Here is a 13,431-nt window from a genome sequence, read left to right as displayed (position 1 = left end):
AGAACCCTGAGCTGAGTTAGAGTGCAAAGAAATAGGCTCCCTTTAGTGTTCTGGTCAAAAGAAATGGGTGGTGTAAAATCTTTAAAGCAGGGGAGAGGTAAAAACTGACCAACACTGCTGGTTACCCAATTAGCAAGGTGCAAATTTGGTGCAAGTGCAGGCTTGTGACAATATCCGAGCCCAAATTTTCCTAAAAATGTTAAATATTTTTTTAATTATTGACTGGTCATAATAAATCCAATTTTTAATTGGAATGTAGTTGGGGGCTTCTTCAACCAGGGCACAACGCAGACTTGTTTTAGAAACATAGAAAGGAGGCATCCAAACCAAAAAAATAACAATCATTGGACCAAGACTATTGATACAAAGATCTTATTAACAAAAAGTTTGCTTTATGTTATAGATTACTACAGCTGATACATCAAGAAAGGATATAGGGCCTGATGCAGTAATCTTTGTTCGCACACCAGGATATACAAACTGCATGAATACTATTTTGCAAAGAGGGATGAAATTGATGAGGCAGCCTAGGTATTGACAGGTCGCATTAGAAAAAGGCCATTCATAGAAGGTTACAAAATTACCAACCTGATGAATATTAATTAGGCACAGGGCTATTTTGTAACCCTTTGTGATTGGATATGTATGCAGAGATGATTGCCTGCAAAGGACAGCAGACACAGTGGCGTAACGAAACGCGAGGGGTTGCGGGGGCTTATGTTACACCGCTGAGCAGACATATATCCTACATCTACATTCCCAAACGGAAAACATAGTTTTTAAAGCAGACCATGTCTTTTTAAATAACAGACGCTGCTTTTTAAAAAAATATCCAGTCTGAGTAGACATTAAGGGAGGGGGAGACATGCAGTGGGCCATAGGACCACTGCATGATCGACTCAAACCCCCACTCTCCCAGGTCACAAGACATTCTTCTCAAAGAGGACGCTATCTCCAGGAGACAGTTTCTCATTTGTAAATCAGATAGTCAAATGCCAACCCAACTTGGTAGTAGGTACTTAATACTTTTCACCCACAATTGTGGTCACAAAGTATAGATTTAGGTCTTTTCAAATGGCAGGGAGGAAACAACAGCCCTTTCATTCTCCTTCCTAAATGTGATATGGAACCAGGGCTGGACTGGGACCCAAAACCGGCCCTGGCAAAGGGCTCAGCCAGCCCCCCTGGGGGTTTGGGGGTGCGGCAGAGCTATTTACCAAGGCCGGTTTCTGCAGATTTCGTTACAGTGGCTGATATTGCAGCTATGCTGCAAAAACGCCCCTGTAACAAAAATCGGCACCCAGTGGCCAAAAACCAGCTCCCAACCCTGGCGGTCCACCGGGGAAATGCACGGTGCCCACTATGGCCAGTCCAGCCCTGTATGGAACAAGCTGCCAAACTCCTTTTTAGAGACGGAAACACCTTTTCACCTGACAAAAGGGGTTATAGGAATGGCAAAAAAAAATAGCTAGGCAGTCGCTAACCCTGTGATTATGCGAATTGCAGGGTTTGAGACAGCAAAACTGATTTGAACATCCGGCTCATGGAATGATAATCAACACAGTTAGTGTCCATGATGAAAAACTTTAACTAGGATGCTGCCCTAACCACATTACACACATTCACTGGAAGGTTTGCAGATGATTGAGGTTGTTAACAATGTCATTGCAATAATGTTCTCATCAGTGAAAGGGAGGAGGTTGAAGGATGAGCAGAATGTGAGGGTACCATCAATACTGATGTAAAGCTCAATGCGGAAGACTTCCTGGTTGAAGAGGCAGATTCTTTGGACGAGGATGTCAATTTCAGCATAGACAGTAGGTGGTCGTTGTCTGAGACTGAGGAAGGTCAAAGGAAGCCTTTTTAAAATGAACAGCAAACTTTCATCTCAGGTCGAAACCTTTGCCTTTTTCCCCTTGGCGCAAGTTCGATTTTCTTTTTGGAAGCCTTGGGAGGAGTGCTCTTAATTGACCTTCTCCAGATTAGTGGTTTCTCTAAGCTTTCTTTTTTTGATTCAAAGTCTTGAAAGAAGAAGACTGACAAATAGTGCAGTGGCACGAAAACTATCAGAATGCAGATAACAAATGCACACAGGGTGTTTACAATCATGGTAAATCTTCTTTGGAGTTGAGGGCCATGTCTAGAGAAGAGGCTGGAGATGAAGTGGTTTTAATTTTCCCTGCTAACTCAAAACAAACTCTTGGGAAGCCCAAAGGGTTGCATTTTAGATGGGGGAGTTGCTGGAGAAAAACAGAACCAATATTCCTTATCTGTCAAGAAGAAGCTGGGACCTCACCGAAGTCTGAGGTATAGAAACGTTAAAAGAGCAGAGTCCCATCAAACTGCATGCAAAAGAAAATCTGAGGGTACTTTAACCTCTATGAGGAGGCAAGTTCAGAATTCATGTCCTCGTTGGAAGCATTGGAGACGTCACGCTGAGAGTGATGGGCTAAAACACAGTATTGTATAAATGTGGGTTTATAAGTCTGGTTTTACACAGCCCTCCCGGAATTAGTGTGACAGCTAGAGAGAAAGGGCACAGGGAGGGCTTTCATGGTTGATTAGTGAAGGGGTACGTTCTTGGTGGTAGTTTTGCATTGTTAACTGAATAAAGGAGTAGCCTATGTGATCTTCTGCTCCCAAGATCCCAGACTGCTCACGCAATCCCAACACTGCTCTCATGCAGACAGAAGCACTGGGATTGGGCGGAGCGGGCCAGTTTCAAGCTCCAGCTGGGACTGGGAGTCTGTGCTCCTGAGCACTGCTGATATCTCTAAGGGAGAGTCTGGAGATATTCAAGTGCGCATGTCGGTTTGACCGTCCAAAGTTTGAGATGGCCCCACCCACCTTAGAAATCGGCGGACTTGAAGTTAAAAATTAAATGATAATAAAATAGTTTGTCATGTTATTTTGCTTCTGTCTGTTGCCTTTCAGCAGTTAGGCAACAAAAATATCCTACATCACTTTGAGATGAAGTGCGGTCCTCAGCGATATTGTATAAATTATTAGAAAGAATAATCATTGCAACCAAAACAAGCGGCATATGCTGAATCAGGATATTATGGTAGAGAAATTGACAAATCTCTTCAAGAAAACCCGGAAGCATCTAGACAACCTGTAACTATAGGATCTGCATATTCCTTAATTAAATTAATGATAACAGGAGGTGACGACAGAAACCCCAAGAGATAAATTGAATTGAATTAATAAGAAGATCGATATAGGATTATACAGGAACTATATCCTATTATACATTCAACAATAGTTTTTTTTTTTTTTTTATTTCTGAGTCTGTCCTGAAGAAGGTGGTGTCAACCAAATTCTATCCCACTGAAACATTGCGTCTACAACTTTCTCTTTGAGTATTTTTTTTATACTGTATAGTTTTATGATAGTCTTTTCAAATTGTGATGAAGCAATAATAATGACTTATATAGTAAAATGTGTTGTATTTTGCATATAATTATAAGTCATATATATGTGAATGAAATATGGATATCAAAGCTTGCTTCTCCCTTCTATGGAACTGCATATCTTTTTAATGAAATTGAATTTGCAATTTGTAATTTATTCGAGTTAAAAAATTGTTTTAAATAAAAAAGGAGATATTTTTACACTACCTACAAGGCATTGTGTTTATATATGAGGGCACGGATGAGTGAATATGTATGAGCGGACAGTTCAAATAGCTAGGATACCACAGGGAACATTTTACTGTTATCTGTTTCAACCCAGTTTCCTTTGTGTTGTGAAGGGTTTCGCTCTTTTGTTTATTGATTATCTGGAAGGAAGCCATCAAATCTAGACATCCCACCATGCTTCAGTTATGCAAGACACTAGAAGGAGTGAACATAGAATATCTGTTGAATCTGTCAGCCAGTTGCAACATTGAAAACAAATAAGCAAAATCAGTGTTGAAATAGCTTTCTACTCAGCAGAGATCACACAAATCAACCAACTGTGGAGCCAAATAAAAGCATCATCTGGCATGAGGATTTCAGGTCTGACACACAGAGGGGCAGACTACCTCAGCCGGAACATTACATTTTCATAGAAATGAATGCTGCTCATGGTATGCAAACCTCTGCCTCTCAATAACTATCTGGCTAAGAGACATAGGTCATCAGCATGTACGGGTTGTAGTTACTGCATGGAATCACTAATTCACGTTGTGCTTATAAGCAGAAACTACTACAAAGGCCATTAAATAACTAGACAGCCACCAACAAAGAACTCCAACTTTGGGAATAACAAATCAGCAATTATTTATTTTCTGGTGGAAGCCTCAGACGTAGCCATCTTATGCACCTGTCCCTTCCTAGAGTAGACATGGCACTTGCAAGAGAAAAAAGTAGTAAAGTAGTACAAATTATCTACCAATATGCAAGTACTCACACAGACCTTCATACTAGCGCACCCCTCTAGACAAGAAGATATTTGTGCGTCCCCGCTAGTCATCACCTAAAGTGCCAGGCCTGCATAAACACAGGGCTCATCTACCCTGCAGACAATCCAGCTAACCGGCCCCATTCAATTATCCCCTTCAACCAAATGAACTAAAATCCACCAAATACACACATTCAATGAAGGGTACCGACCGGCTTTGTAGGTGCAACGAATCCCTAGCAATCCCTTAAGTTAAACTCCTGTCCGAACCAAGATCTCACTTGCTTGCAGGCTGTCTTAACTTTAGTTAGTCACAATGTATTGCAATATCCTAGGTTTTGTGCACATATTTATTTTCTTTACTCGGTTTCACAAAAGGCCAGCAGCAGAAAGTCTTAATATATTTTGAACGTCAGCCCTCTCGTTCAACAGTACCCATGTAAGTGACTTCTTACCTGTACTATTTATCTTCCTGAATAGCCTCTCGGTTCTTTCCTTCTATACCGCTCATTCTTAGTTATTAACTGAATGTGCCGCTCTCTCTCCGTCACTTCTCTATATGTGCATTACCCATCTCATTGCAGTGCCTCCTCTGATGTATCCCTTTGCCTGCAACTTGCCAACAACCACTATGTTCTTCTGTAACTGTGGGTAGCATCTCTCTGGTGCTCTACCTATATGCCTGCTAATGCGACCCTCCAGATCATCAGGCTGCCTGCACCCTCACCCCCTAGATCCTCACCCAGTGAACACGTTTTCACAGATTGCGCAGCCTGTACCTGTCCTCTCTGGTTTTCAACTATTGTGTGCACCCTCTCCCGAGGCTCAATAAAATACCTCTCTTTCTGCATGCTGTTCCTCACCTTGCTTGCACCCTAATCCTGCCACCAATTCTCTTGTGGTTTCTTCTCATGCTTGTGACTTGGACCTGCCTGCACCATCTCCTGTTGGCCTGTTTTTCTTCTTGTATGCCATGCCCCAGCTACCTGTCTTCTCCTGCTCTAGAACTGAACCAGCTCAGCATGCACGGTCTCACTGCCATCCAATTCGCTTAATTCATGCACGGCTGCCCTTCTGTACACCACCTTTATTTCATGTGCGCATTGCCTGTACCATCTGTCAGCCCATGCCCTGGTGCCCACTTCATCCCATGTCCTGCTCTCTACCCGTTTGGGATATTTCACCAATATGTGCCATGACTCTCTCCCTTCAGTGAATGTAACCTTTGCCATATTTTTTTTCCCACTGGAGCATTACATTACACTTTGCTCTGAAGTCCTGGTGACTTTACTGGATTAAAACTACTGCCTATACATTTTCCCCTACAAAACAGAAAACGCTGCATCCACCATCCCCTGCTTTGGAGCGAATCCTCCTTGATGTCTGTCTCCGGGACAGGCAGATGACACGGCGTGCCTAGCAGGGAAGGTGGAGAAACTGACAATTGAGGCTGGGACATGAGAATACACCCCTTCTACGGAAGGCTTCTCGTTTAATCAGATTTGATGTGCAGCTATCGAAGAGCCAGCGCGACGCATCCGGTAATATTCGGCAGTATTAATTTTACGAACTCACCAGGTCTGCAAACCGACTGGTTGTAAACTACACACTGACTTTTTGCGAACAGTCTTTAGTGTTACGATCAGACCTATGTACTAAATCATGTCGCAAAATTGCCAGTCGCAGACGGACCTGCCTAATGAATAATCATTTGGCAAGTCGCTGGTTGCGACCCTTTTCACCCCACTCCATGATTACCCAGAACACAGAGATGGGACAGCATGAAAGGAAGGCCGCCATCCTTGTGTTAATATTCTCAAAAGGGGAAACTTTAAAAAAAAAAAATTAAGCAGCCTGCATTCTTTAACCAAACTAGTGTTTCTTAGAAAACATCCTGCTTGGGAATAGATCAGGAGGTACCCCTGGAGGTAACCTGACACGATTCCCAAAGTGGAAACTGTTGAACAGGGCCAACTTCTCCTTTGCAAATCTGTTACCATCTCCTGTGATCCGTCGCTGTCATTAGAATGGTGTGCAGAAGATGCCATATTCACGCCCTCTCCTATTTGTAATTCACGAGGAGTCATACCTGTTTTGCGATTTAGTAACATTTTAGCAAATTGCAAAAGGGAATGACAATTTTACAGTCTCAAACTCGAATTTTGCAAATTGCAGGGCTCACAGCAACATGGTTTCGTGCATTTGGCTCCGTATGTGGTGTTTATTCACTGCGTGTATGCGCTCTGCGCTAGGTGTCCTCAATTAAATATATTGTGTTTTTTATTTATGACATTTATCCAGCCATTCATAAAACACATTTAATGTCTAAAATCTCAATCCATCCTAATAATTGCCTGTCATTTGGTTTCAGCTGTTTTGCCTTTCAGAATTTTCTTACCATTAATAAATCTTTTCTTATTGACCCCAAGGGAGGTAGAGTTGCAGACCTCTCGCACAAAAGATAATTAGGTCTGGTGCTAGCCAATACTCTTTGTTTAAAAAAAAAAAAACTTTAAAAGAAAATACTTGCATAATAACATACATAGGAGGCTTTGGGCCATTGGTCTTCACCTATTGGATCTATTCAATTGACATTTTGCTTCCGCCCACCACAATGTACAGTATGGACCAGTGCGTCATCCTACTTCAGTCAGACGCTCTCCTCATTGCGAATGACGGCATCTTGACCACATGCGCATGTCCACCTAAAAGCGAGTCAGTCCCCTTTAGTGCCGAAGCTGGTAGTCCAATCTATTCTAGGTTACTTATTTTCTTATTTATTCTTTCGGTGCCACCGACCTCCATGCTTATCTTTATTGGAGGTATTTATTTTAAGTTAACGTGCTAAAAAGAGAGTCTTTAAAATTAGGGATGCTTTCATTTACAGGGAAGAAAGGCTGCACTGCGTGGTTTGACGAATAATAAACATTGTACTTAGGATGACTCTGTATCCTGCCGTCATTGGAGTTCTTTCAAAAGTTCATATACTGCGAATAATGAAATTACTTGCCCCTAACTTAATACTTAAAAGAGAGTTTTGCCATCTACTCTTTTTTAGGTAGAGCATAGGCAGTGCTTGCACTGTCTTTTCGAGACATGTTGTATACATTTGTGAATTATGGTCTAATATAATTTAGTTTCCTGCCATTCATGACGACATCACATGTCATGGAGACAGAATAGATCGAATATCATTATCAATGAGAAATCAAGGGACATTTTTCCATATCCTTTGTCTCTGATATTATCTATGTATACAATGTCTGTTTGTCCTTATTGCACAGTGTGATGTTAGAGTGAATGCGGATATGACTGTAGCTTGTCAGTGGAATGTGTTTTGTTCTTATGTTTAATATTTATTGTCTTGCCTCAATAAAAGCTACTTTGTATTTGATTAATATTTCCTTGTTCCTTCATGAGCTAGATATGAATTATTGTCACGTCATTAAGCACGTTTGTGTTGCCCTAGGAGTTTGCATTTTCATTTACACTTTGCTGGCTTACAGCCCACCCATTGCCTTTTTATTCATCCCTTCAATTGTCATTTAACACTGCATACTTGCTAGTGGTGCATCCTTCCTCTTTGTTCCTTCTTTTTGTGTTTTTTTCCCTCCCACGGAGCACCGCCCAATTAGTGGTATCTTTACGGCTTGGTATTTATGTGTTCTTTTTTAGGGACAATTTTTTCTTTGTCTCCTGCACATGTAACTGTTAGACTATCTTTGGTGAGTGTTCAGCTCTGGTGCCTGTCACTGCTTGATTGAATCTTCCGTAGTTCACTTAATTTTCCCATGCTGTACCCTCACCACCACACCTCCTGCCCTTCGCTGCTTGCATTTTTTTGCATCTCCCATAGTTCACTTAATCTCCCTGTGCCGCCTCTCGACCACCACCTACAGCTTGTCGCAGTTTGCCACGCTAAACTCCTGTAACTGTATACAGAGCCTCTACTCTTTCCAGAACCCCTCCGGCTTTTCCCATTGCTCTTGTTTGTGTGACATAGGCAGTGACTAAAAGGGCTTTTTTCCGTAGTGTTGAAAATGTATCCCATTCCGTTAACCTTGCTGCTCAGATGCCTCATGCCACTGATGTGGTAACTCTTTTCCCCAGAGCTATGTAGTCAGATTTACACTTAATCAGCTCACAGCTGTGTTCAAGCTCTGCTCCTCACGTGCAGTGCTCCCAATAAATAACACCAGGGAACAGGGCAACTGTGTGCGGAATTCGTGCTCCTTTCTGGTTTTATGGTGGTTTCCGCCTTGCTCGTAAAGCAAGAACCACAGTACTTTCAAATAAGACACGCCTTTCACGTGAAGGGCTGACAAAATGAACATTCAGAGGAATGTATGACTTTACAACGCATTCCGTTGTAACGCATGCCTTTACCACGCATGCGTTACAACGCGAATGCCATCACCACGAATATCCTTTACCATGAGAATGCCTTTAACACGCATACTTTTACAACGATTTTCATTGTTAAATTATGCATGTTAATGGCATTTTCTTGTTAAAGGATATCGCACTTATTATCTACTCTTTAAATTTATCCCTTGCGGGACACCACCCCCTCATTCCCCCTTACCTCTCCTCTCTTCGATCTTCTTTGGTGACGTTCCACGTCGTTAAGAGGAAGTGGAAGTGTCCTTCCGTTTCTTCTAACGACGTGGATTGCCTCCATATCTCTCTTTAATTGACGAAATCAGGTACGTTTTTATTTATATTTTATTTTTGAGGGTGCCCCCCCCCCAAGCCCTCTTTTTTAATCCCACTTTTTTTTGGAGGGGGGGGGGAGACCCCCCCAACCCACCCCCTTTTTTTCCTTTAACTTTAGCACACATGCCTTTACTACGAATTTCGTAGTAAAGGTATGCGTGGTAAAGGTTTTTCATTGTAACCACCCATGCGTTGTAATGCATGCGTTGTTATGGTTATGCGTGGAAACAGCTGTGTTGTAGTGGTCGTTTCCCATTCAGAGCAGCCTGACGTTGCTATGAAGGATGGCGAATCCTGGAAGGTTTGAAAGCTGCGTCACGAGGCTGAAATAGCAAATTATACATTTGTGTCCTGGAGGCCCGTGTCAGTCAGAGTTCTGCTCATACTTCACTTGCTAATCGTCAATACGTGTAGCATCAAGGGCCAGTTTCATGGTGCATTCAAATCATATATGACAAGCTCTTCTGCCAGTTATTGGCCAATGCGGAATAGTTGGTGATTTTACGAATGAGTATAATAATTTTCTGTGCTTGGTCTCTGTGAAAACGAATGACCAAAATCTACCAAAGGGCCAGCCAGACTTCTGGGAAAAGAAAGCTCTGTGCTGGGTCACAACTTGCACCTCTGGAAGTGGAATGATTTAACAAATGTGTTTATCCTGTAGGTAAAGGAGGGCAATTTCCTCGTCACATGCATGTAGCTGATTCAACCTAAAGCCTGCCTTGCTTTCAAACTCCGACCCAAAAATCTATTTTGCTAAAATATGTCCCACCAGACTACTTAGTAATTTAAGTGCACTACTCAAACACACGAAATCTCCCAGTGGTGTTGCCTAGACCGATAGTAAGCGTAGGCTATTACTCTCATTTTATATTGACGTTATTGTAACGAGAACTGCACCGATTTTGGAGTTTCCATGCTTCGTGGTTTTCGGTATAGAAAACAAAACACAGCGGATTGCTGTAGTGAGAAATGCAACAAAACCATACTTAAGCCACAATGAAACAATTAATTACTACAATGAAAATTGATTTGCACTGCCTAATTCAGACTGTTTATAGTTACAGAGGCAGGCTTTATATTATGAACTGACACAAGAAATTCTATAATTGATTTCAATCTAATTCCCAGTGGAAATTGTTCAATTGTGGTATAATTGCGTTTAGATTGAATGTATCCCTTCAGTATTCCACTGTATTTTTGTTTTCTATACAAGTTGCACAGTTTATGTGGGGTTAGAGGAGGAAACTCTTTTAGATTTTTTTATATCATGGTCTTCAGTCGACAGATTACATTTATGTGAATGGGAAGGGACACTGGGTTTGAAGCGCAATTGTGTCTTGCTTCCATGTCTGATGATGGTTTAACCTTCATGATTTTGTTATTGTGTTTTCAGGTCTCGCTTACAAGAAAGCACAAACTGTCTATTGTTGAAAAAAACCTATTTTTAGCTGACAGTGGGCTTAGAGCTCACCCACTACTCATCATTAGTGGTTTTATCGTCACTCTTATTTGCTTGCTTTTTATTTGTCAGCTTGTATCGGCTTTACCTCCTCTTCATATGTTTGTCCTTCCTCTGGAGCATGGATGTAATATTTGCTCAATTTTGAAGCACCGCCTTTTCTTTGAGTTTAAGCACTCTGCAAGGCTGCATGTATGTTCCAGCTGTCTCTCTCATATACAGCTCTTCACCCCTCCACTACGTCCTGTGATGCTCTCACACACATATGCTTCTCACCAACCCCTCTCTTGTATTTACCATCCTGTGCTCTCACCCGCGTTGCTTTTTCACTTGTGTGCTTCTCTCCACTTTCCTTTCTCTAGCCAGTGCGCTTCTCTTCTCCCGTGATCCATGTTCTTCTCTCTGTATCCAGTGTTGCTTCCCACCCCCCGTCGACTTCCACAACCATTTTCTTCTGTTTTGCTTCTGCCTGTGTTGCTTCGCCCACTCCTCCATAATGCTTCCTTCGGCACACCTGCCCTCCACGTGGTTCCGTCACATTTGCCTCCCATGTTGCTTTCCCCCAACCATGCCTCCAAAAAAAAAAAAAAGGTTTTTTTAATGCTTTATTTACCAATCCAACTTGGATTGGAAAAAAAATGTGTAGATGCATACATGCATGGTGTGTGCTCCTTCGACATGAGGTGGGCTTTTTTGTTTGTTTCCTCTTTAGCCATGCTACACAGCATTGCAAAACGCCATTGTCAAAGACAATCAATTCGAAACACGAACCCTGTTGACTTTTGTCAATGCTTGCTTAGTATACCAACACTAACTTCAGGCAAATTTGCCACAGTATCCGGACGTATTAGGATGTGTAATACCCAAAACGTCTCCATTACAGGTTCTTCAGAGTTATATTGACGTGGCGCACTCCAGCACACCCGAAGAAGGGTCAGAATAAGCCCAGTTCCTAGATTCGTAGCACTGAAGCTAGGCCTGGAAGGTAGATGAGAACTTGTGTTGGGGAAGCACTGGCCTGTTTTGTGATCAGTGCTTTCTGCCAGAATTACTTCCACGTTTCCAACTGCAGGGACTGGAAGCTCTGGTGGACTTTGTCAAGTGGTTGAGGTTCGGCAAGGGTTTATCTAAATGGGAGTTGAGCCATTAACACCTGTCGCCTTTGTCACAGGGTTTTTGCTTAATGCTTTTGTCACAGCTTGGTATTTGAGGGGGTGATATTGTTGGCTTGAACCTTTTACCCATTGCAGTTTATGGATATTGAGAATTAACATTTTCATATTTTTTTCCTTGGGTTGGGAAGTGCGATGGTTTCCAGGGCACATCCTGGTACAGGACATGTGCTAAAGGACATTTACACTAGCAGCTGGGATCGAGAGGTGACACCATATTAGCACATCAAAACAAGGAAAAACCTACTCCCATTTGTATAAATCAAAGGAGAGTGCAAGGGCCAATATTTACATGACATTGGGGAGAGGTCTATAATGTTGAAGGCCATCAAGTTTTCAGATATGCTCAGTTTTTGTCTCTTAATGGTTAATGGAGGGCCATTTTAGGCACTATTTCAAACTCTCTGGAATCAAGGTGTCTTCACATATGTGACAGGTTCATCCTTCGATTTTCCATTTGGTCTGCTCTTTGAAAGACAATATTATCTACAAGACGCTTTGTCTATCTATAATGATAAATTCATGATGTGCAAGAATGCGACCCAAGAACTTTATCTTCTGAATTTTTTAACAAAATCATTTCAATGGGTGGTATCGCATCCAAATCAATCCACAGATAATTCAACATAAATACACTCAAATATGGCCACCGATACAGAGTGGTCGCTGAAAGGGTTCGTAAGCCTCTGGTTGGCGTGAACCCGCCTGCGCTTGCATCACTGCATGGGTTACCCAATCAGGATGCAACTGCATGACAGCACACCCAACACCTGATGGCGATCTCCAAATTAGCTGCATTTTAAAAGCAGTTTGCCTCCTCTGCTCTGTCTCGATCTGGGCGAGCAGAGGAGGGTAGGTCTCTAGTACTTCACGTGTAGGAGTCACGCAAGTACTATGGTCCGTGTGCCTCTGGTGTCTGGCTTAGATGCTTAGCCCATGCAACCTCACAACCACCAGGTACGTGCACCTGACTCTCAATACCTTTTGTGTTACACTTAGCAACTGTGCACTAACCTCTGTTCCGACCTATGAGGCAATACTGATCAAACTGAAGGGTAAGATCCCCCAGACATGTTTAAGATTATCTGTCACATGGCGATCCACTGATACCTGCACAAGTTTAACCATTACATGTTGTATGTATTGTGTCTGTCCACCCGCTTGCTATGATGAGTGTATATGTCTATTTGCCATGTGTTTCACACTTTAGCAACGATTTGGTGCTGATCACAGCATGCGTATGTCTACCGTTGGACACATTCTCGTATTGGGACAGTGATCGTAAGGACACCCTACACCAGATATACAGACATGCAGAATCTCAACTCATTGTTCTCTCCTACTGTATCTCTCTTCCTTCCAGGTTGGATGATCATTTTAATTTTGAAGCAGGTATTTCCTTTTTACGAAGCGCAGTGGATCGTTCTCAGACTGCAGGGTGCAAAACATGTTGACCCTTATTACACTACACTCACAAACTTGAATCTACTTGGGTACATTACTCCCCCACAGTAGCCCCAATCTGTTATGGTTTTTAAATCCTGACAGGAGAATCCTCACATTTAGGGATTGGTATCTCCTATATAGTCTTAATGTAGCCACCTTCACATACAAAATCACCCCACACATTTACGATGCCCTCATACTCGCACCTTTCATTATATGGCATAAACAACAAAAGATCGCCGCCAAAGT

The 13,431-nt window shown here is 42.2% G+C and overlaps 1 protein-coding gene across 1 annotated transcript in view; it reads right to left on the bottom strand.

Annotated features, from left to right (window-relative positions):
* FDXR (ferredoxin reductase) overlaps nucleotides 1-13,431 on the bottom strand; it is a 229,380-nt gene that overhangs the window by 150,375 nt on the left and 65,574 nt on the right. The window lies entirely within an intron of this gene.

The sequence above is a fragment of the Triturus cristatus genome, chromosome 7 (genome assembly GCF_964204655.1).
Source record: "Triturus cristatus chromosome 7, aTriCri1.1, whole genome shotgun sequence".
Taxonomy (NCBI): Eukaryota; Metazoa; Chordata; class Amphibia; order Caudata; family Salamandridae; genus Triturus; species Triturus cristatus.
The sequence above is the reverse complement of the archived record's forward strand: the minus strand, read 5'-3'. Positions and strand labels throughout refer to the sequence as shown.